Raw genomic sequence first — 6,513 nt, 5'->3', positions numbered from 1 at the left:
CCGAATGGCGGAATGACCGGTCGCTATGATGCGCACTGACCACCAGGGGGCAGATGCTCAACACAGGAGCTGTCCCCTGGTAGTCAGTGTGCTCCCACAAGGGGAGCACCGCTCAGCCAGAAGCCGGGCTCATGGCTGGCGAGCACAGTGGCGGTGGCAGGAGCCTCTCCCACCTCCACGGCAGCACTAAGGATGTCCGACTGCTGGCTTAGGTCCGCTCCGTCTGGGCCTAAGCCGTCATTCGGACATCCCCCGAGGGCTCCCGGACTGAGAGGGCACAGGCAGGGCTGAGGGACTGCCCCCTCCCCGTGCACAAATTTCATGCACTGGGCCTCTAGTACCATATATTTACAAACAAACATGAAAATCAAACAATAATGGTTCTCAACCTTCTGGCCCTTTAAATACAGTTCCTCATGTTGTGACCCAACCATAAAATTATTTTCATTGCTACTCCATAACTGTAATGTTGCTACTGTTATAAATCGTAATGTAAATATCTGATATGCAGGATGGTCTTACGCGACCCCTGTGAAGGGGTCGTTCGACCGCCAAAGGGGTCACGACCCACAGGTTGAGAACGGCTGATTTAGATTGAGAGAGATTCATTTACATTATTATTCCCAGCATTGAATTACCTGATGTTCCTGGTAACTCCTTAGGTTGCAGCTCCCCAAAATCACCCCCAGAGTAGTGGGTTGGCTAGAACTCACAGGACTCAGCATATAGTTGTGCCCAAGCTAATATTTCTCACAGGGCCAGGAGGCAAAGCACAATCTGTGAGAGAAGAGGCACATGGGATGAAGTCTGGAGGAAGCCAGACAAGCTTCTAAGAGTTCTGTCCCAGTAAAGTCACACAATACACCCTCAATTCCTCCAGCATCAAATGTGACAAGCTGGGAGAAATGTCTACCAGGGAAGCTCATTACAGACTTAATGCCCAAGGTTTTTATTGGGGCCTGATTACGTAGGCACCCTCAGCCAGCACATACCAAAGTTCCAGACTCCCAGAGAAAAGCAGGTGTTCAGCATTATCCATATTCTATACACAAAACGTTTAGGCACAGCTGGCCATCCTTATCAGTTAGGGAATGGTGGAAATCTCCCCAAATCAAGTTCCCAGATGCCAGCCAAGGGTCAACCTTGCACGCAGGCCTTTCTGAGGATAGGCTGGGGCCTACTATGTGAATCCTTTTCTGCATATACTCACATTTCCAGTTCCAGCTCAGCACATTATTCGAAATTCTAGGGCCACATTTGAGATTGCCTTGGTTAATGTCTGCTAGGCTATCCCTTTGGAACCTCAGAGCTAACATATCCAGAACTGAAGTAACCATTTCCCCCCAAACTGTTCTTCACTCTCTTTTTCTGAGCTGTCAATGCCTCTCCCATTTGCCAGTTCCACCAAGGCAGCAAAGTCTGATCCCCTTCCCCTGTGTGGCGGTCAGGTAGGATAGGTGTGGCTAGAATGAGTTGCTCCAAGGGATCAGAATGGACAGCAGGAGTACTTGGTACTCAAGACTATGAGTGCCAAGAGTCAAAGGTCGAGTATAAAATGACCAATAATACACTGATCAGCCTCAGAGGTAGAGAACAGAGTTTAAATTGGGTGTCAGCACAGCAGAAATTGGAGATGAGTCAAATTTAGTCCAATCAGACCAACAGCAGAATGATCAGGGAAAATATCACAGACAGTGGCTGTTTTTGATATCTGGGTTGGTTGATTGGTTTGCTTTGGTCTATGTTTGCTTGGTAGTCAAGCACCAATTAAAGGCCTGGGAAGGGAACAAATAAGAACCCAGACTTCTGCCTCTTTCCTCATATCCTGTTGACCAACCTGTGTCCTTTGGAATCCTCCTCATTTTCATTCTCATCGTGAGAGCTATGATCATTTTTTACATAGATTCCTGCCCTTGTCTCACCTCAAGTGTCATTTCTGCAAATCCCCCCCTTGCCCTCCAGCCACTCTAGGGCTGAATTCTCCATTAAGCAGGCACAATGCCTGGGACCCACAATTCTTTTAGGGGTCCATAAAAATGTTTCATTTCTTTTAAAAATAGCAACAACAGAGAGAATATAATTTATATAATCCATCTGTATTATGTTTCGCTTTACACCACCAACATGGCTGTAGAGTATAATTTCTACATGTATATTTACGGAGGAGGGGGCCTACCAAGGCAAAAGTGCATTTCTCCATTTATGCACTTCAGCTATCCTCTGTCTTCTCCACAGAACTGTGAGCTCCTTATTCTTTATGGTGCCCAGTACCTAGGTCACTCTACATTTAATAAGCAAATGCCCATATACATAGATCCTATATATACATAGACCATGGCTCCAAATAGCTTATACATTAAAAGATTGTAAGATTTCTAAAAAGTCAGAATATATTTACCATAGAAATAATGGCATATGTTTGTGGTTTGAGGAAAGGAGGAAAAGTCTCCCAGACCAGCCCACAAAAATTTACATTACACAGAATGTTTCTGAACTTGGTCTTAGCCAAAGGCCAAGAAGTGATACATAGAATGTTTCTGAAATACTATTTTAAGTGCAGTCAAAAGCAGAAAAACTCAATACCACTGAAATTTCATGAAGCAAAACAGGAATGAAGTTGGAGAAATATTCTTTAAACGTTATCTCTATGAAGACTGCCTTTCTCAAAATTCAAGTTGTCCTTTCCTCCTCACCTGTCAGACATTGTGTATATTTATTTACTACAATGCCTACACCTGCCAAATCTCTGCCTCCTGCCACCTGCTTGGCAAATGGTGGCGCTGGTTGTGTGTGCTGTGCTTTTCTTGCCTCTAGCAGTGGTTCTCAACATTCTGGCCCTTTAAATACAGTTCCTCATGTTGTGACCCAACCATAAAATTATTTTCGTTGCTACTTCATAACTGTAATGTTGCTACTGTGATGAATTGTAATGTAAATATCTGATATGCAGGATGGTCTTAGGCGACCCCTGTGAAAGGGTCGTTCGACTGCCAAAGGGGTCGCGACCCACAGGTTGAGAACCGCTGAATTAGAGCAATAGAAAGATCCTTCTAACAAAATGTTAAAAATCAAAACAAAAACACTAAAGGAATTGTAAGGGCCATAACTATTCCTTGTAGCAAATCAATAATACTTTAGCCCTGGCCAGTTTGCTTCATGGTTAGAGCATCGGTCCTTGGACAGAAGGGTCTCAGGTTTGACTCCCAGTCAAGGGCCCATACCTTGGTTGCAGGTTCCCCAGCCCTGTTTGGGGTACACGCAGGAGGCAACGAATCGATGTCTCTCTCCCACATCGATGTTTCTCTCTCTCTCTCTCTCTCTCTCTCCCTCTCTCTCCTTTTCCTCTCTCTTCTCCCTCCCTTCCATGCTCTCTAGATATCAATGGAAAAAATATCCTCGGGTGAGGATTTAAAAAAAAAAAAGAATGATACTTTATAAGCTCTCTGGCAATGGATACAAGAACCCAAAATAGATTGTTAAGAAACTAATTAAAGTTTTCAGGAAGTGGTAATTGTCCAAAAAAAACTCCTAGCCTATTATACAGAAACCTATGACTGTTCAACATTATGGCAGTCCCTGAACCAAGAACTCACATCAAAGTGCCAAAAGCACAAGTACCCCCTCAAACCTTCCTACTCCCACCCCTATCCCCGCCCCCCACCACCACCACCACCACCAGAGAAATCTTACCCCAGTGCCTTTCTGAAGGTGTCCCTAACTTATGTGGACCAAATTGGCTGGCCAAACAACTTACCTTACATCTAGATAAGTGAGTCAACAAAGAGATACTTAGGAGACTCACTGTTCTGATCATTCATCTTACCAAGCTTATTCAGCAAGATGTGGTGTGTATTCTGTACCCAGTAATCAATGCCACCAATGACACTTGTTTTCCCCTTTTCAATTTGATCTTTAGTTCACTTTACCTTGTCAGGTAGATAGAAGCTTCATTTGTCATTTATCCCATAAGCTGAATAGTGAGGAGTCGCAATTAAGCCTGATCAATTCCAAGTTAATGGAGGAATAGACACTATCCAGAGAACCTGACCTCAAAAGAGTGACTAAATTGTGTCACTTCATAATACAGAAACTATAATTAAATTTGAATCATCTCCCATTGTGGAGAATGTGAAAATGTTTGCAAGTGCTCAGAAGACAGTTGGATCATGGTTAAGGATCATTTTTGCAATTAAATGTGTAAGGAGGGTGAATATGTTATGGGACATGAAGAGGTAATTCTGTCTTCAAATAAGACATTAATACAGCAAAGGAAAAAATACATCTGAAAGTGGTGGTGTTTTTTTTTATTGATTTTGGAGAGAGAGAAAGAGAGAGGAACATCCATGTAAGAGAGAAATATCACTCAGTTGTCTCCCACACACACCCTGACCAGGGATGGAATCTGCAACCCGTTTATGTGACCTGACGGGGAATTGAACCTGCCACCCTCTGGTGTATGGAACAACGCTCCAACCAAATGAGCCACACCAGCCAGGGCTGAAAGTGTTTTTTGGTTTTTTTTTCCAGAAGAAATGTGATTATTTATTTTTTTTAAAAAAAAAGAGGAAAAATATAGGGGTTAATTCAGTGTCTTCAGAGATTTAATGCTTAAAAACAAAACAAACTTGCATAACTGTAATTATGGATCCCGAGTTATCATAAGGCCAGATATATTCAGGGCCTAATACACACATAATTACTGAGGGAAAAAAACACCTCATAATCTGTCCTAGAGATTTGAAGAAACAATCACCACCAATACTCATAACCACGTGCTTTGGAACACAGAACATTTGGCCTCCTCTATGAGTAGATGGGTATGGCTGCCTGGGAAATCATCTCCTATGTATGTGTTAACAGATATCCCAGTTCTCTGATTTCTGATGTTACACAAAATTGAAGGAGAGACCACAAATGGGCCTGCTGCCAATGCCAAGGGAATTCTAACTACCCCTTTCACATGGAGTGCTATTTCTACACAATTCTTCCTCTGGCCAGAGATTATTCAAGTGGAGAGATAAAAGGAAGATTAGAAGTTCCTTATAAATTCTTGTCTGGGAATAATACTCATGAAATGCTCCAGAGTTAGCTTATTAACTCTAGTCCTTAACACACCATCGTCAGATGCCTTGCTTCAGATGCCTCACTCACCTCTTCTGGATTTCTACTTATAAAACAGATTGTTTTATCTTTTAGGAGCAGTCCTCTACTCTTCATTTATGATACAGAAAGGATGTATTTGCATATGGAAATTAGGGTAATCACAAAGACATGACATAACCAAATTATAAAATTAAAAAAAAGTATCTTTAGAAGAAGTAAAGTAGCCTGAAAACTTTCCAAGGCACTTCTTCTTCAGAATGCAGTGTATTGGGAAGACCACAAGCTTTGGAGGCAAATGGACCCTCTCAACTCTGCCACATACTATGTTAAGTAGCAATAATACTTCAAGGAGGATCTTGAGAGGTTTAAATTATGAATTCACATTAAACACTGAAATAACCTCATATAAGCGAATAAAAGATAATCAAGTATGTGACATAACAATAGTAGTTGAAACTATAAAACCTGGGAAACAGGTAAAAGGGTATATAATACTTGGGAAACAATTGGCAAGTTGACGCAGTTTAGAAATTGAAGTTTGGCCCTAACCGGTTTGGCTCAGTGGATAGAGCGTCAGCCTGCGGACTGAAAGGTCCCAGGTTCGATTCCAGTCAAGGGCATGTACCTTGGTTGCGGGCACATCTCCAGAAGGGAGTGTGCAGGAGGCAGCTGATCGATGTTTCTCTTTCATCGATGTTTCTAACTCTCTCCCCCTCTCCTTCTCCCCTCCTCTCTGTAAAAAAAAAACAAAATCAATAAAATATTTTAAAAAACAAAAGAAATTGAAGTTTGTAAGACAGCTGCAATATAAACGAAAGTTCTAAGGACATGACATGGAACACAATATTCAAATGAAAAATGTTAAACTATTTGTTCCTTTCTGAACTGGAACCACAAATGGCATAGTTGTTGCAAAATAGAAGCTATAAATAGATAATGAGCTTTTGTATTTGTCATCAGTCTTGTTTAGTGGGAAATGAATGAAAATATTAAAGAAAGCACTTCTTTGTTCCCAACTAGAATGCCAATTTACAAAATCCATTAAACTTTCCTGCTGCTTTTAGGGAATTTTCCAAAGAGTACACATCTGCTTCTATTTCAAATGCATATTTGGGATCTCTTCACATGCTGGTCCTACCATGTCTTGCAAAAAATTAAGTCAAAGAATCAATGTGTGTGTGCGTGCACGTGTGTGTGTGTGTTTTAATTCCTATTTTTTTCATTTCCCCCTTTTTTCACTCTTCTCTCAATTCTCTTAACTAATCAGGCCAGGGGAAGTAGGGCTTCCTGAGGAATATTCCATATGAGCAATAAATGCTGAATTTAGTATCTTGTCAAATGGTAACACTGAAATGAGTCAGATATATTACTAAGGTTATCCTATACTAGGGGCTGGTGCATGAAATTTGT

Source organism: Myotis brandtii, unplaced genomic scaffold, assembly GCF_000412655.1.
Source record: "Myotis brandtii unplaced genomic scaffold, ASM41265v1 scaffold216, whole genome shotgun sequence".
Taxonomy (NCBI): domain Eukaryota; kingdom Metazoa; phylum Chordata; class Mammalia; order Chiroptera; family Vespertilionidae; genus Myotis; species Myotis brandtii.
Note: the sequence above shows the minus strand (reverse complement) of the source record.